The following is a 1,059-nucleotide window of genomic DNA, read 5'->3' as shown; positions in this document are numbered from 1 at the left end:
GATGGGATGGGATGGGATGGGATGGGATGGGATGGGATGGGATGGGGGTCCGATGCCCGCCTGACCCCTCTCTCTCTTTTCCCCCTCCCCCTCCCGCAGACACTGAGACCCCACGGCGGACGTCCCCCGCTGCAGCCCAGGTAGGGGGTTCCCCCCAACGGGGCGGACACGCGTGGGTCGGCGGGAGGGCCGGGTTGTGCTGGGGAGTGCGGGGGGGTGGAGAGAGGGCTTCCTCCGCACGCCGACAGTCCCCCCACGCTGCGGGGTGGAGGCAGGCGCGTTCGCTGCGGTTTTGGGGGCCGCCCCCTCGCTGTCTCCAGGCACCGGCTGCGTCCCCTTCTCCTCCACCCCCATCCCCCCCTCCTCGACGTCGCCCGGGCGACCGTGGCTTTAGATTGTTACTGTGCTGCTGGGGGGGTAACAGTCTACAGCCATGGTCGCCGGGCCCGGCGCACTAGCAGCGCGGGCAGCACCCCTCAGAGCCCCCCCACAAAACACGGGGCAGAGAGGGGGGGGCAGAGGGGCGCGCGCGGGGGTCCCGTCGGGTACAGCCCCGCCTCCCGCGGCAGTAGGAGCTCACATGCAGGCTGCGTTCGCCGCACATCAACTCTTACTGTTCGGGGGGGCGGGCGCGGAGCGGCTCTTCCTCGGCACGGGGAGCAGCGCGGACCCCCCTCCCTCTATTCCACATCCCCTCCTACCCCCCCAGCCCGCATTATCCCCTCGCCCCGCTGCCCCTCACCTGCCCTTTCGCCGCCCCGACGGGGAGCTCCCCCGCTTCCCTGTGCCGCGTCGCGATGCGCACCGACGGCTCCGACGAGCGCCGTGCCGCGGGGTTGGGGGAGGGGATGTGGGGGGAGCACCGGGAGCGGAGCGCGGCCCTACGCGGGCGCGGCGGCGGCGGGGACTGAGAGCGGCCCGACGGGGCGGATGGTGGTGGCCGGGGGCGGGCGCAGGTTGCACAATTCGCCCGTCGCGGCCAGGAGATTCCTGAGAGGCGAAGTCAGAGCGGCCCGACCCGCCCCGTTACCGGGCATCGGGCCCTCGGCAGCCGGCGGT

At 73.2% G+C, this 1,059-nt stretch overlaps 1 long non-coding RNA gene across 1 annotated transcript in view; it reads left to right on the top strand.

Annotated features, from left to right (window-relative positions):
• Nucleotides 1-94: 94 nt before the first annotated feature.
• LOC122184484 overlaps nt 95-1,059 on the top strand; it is a 3,666-nt gene continuing 2,701 nt past the window's right edge. The window contains exon 1 of the long non-coding RNA XR_006180566.1: nt 95-140. This is a non-coding gene — a long non-coding RNA (uncharacterized LOC122184484). The remainder of the gene's footprint in view (nt 141-1,059) is intronic.

This window comes from Lagopus leucura, unplaced genomic scaffold (genome assembly GCF_019238085.1).
Source record: "Lagopus leucura isolate 7727_CA_CO unplaced genomic scaffold, USGS_WTPT01 Super-Scaffold_100024, whole genome shotgun sequence".
Lineage (NCBI taxonomy): Eukaryota > Metazoa > Chordata > Aves > Galliformes > Phasianidae > Lagopus > Lagopus leucura.
Note: the sequence above shows the minus strand (reverse complement) of the source record. Positions and strands in the feature narration are given on the sequence as shown.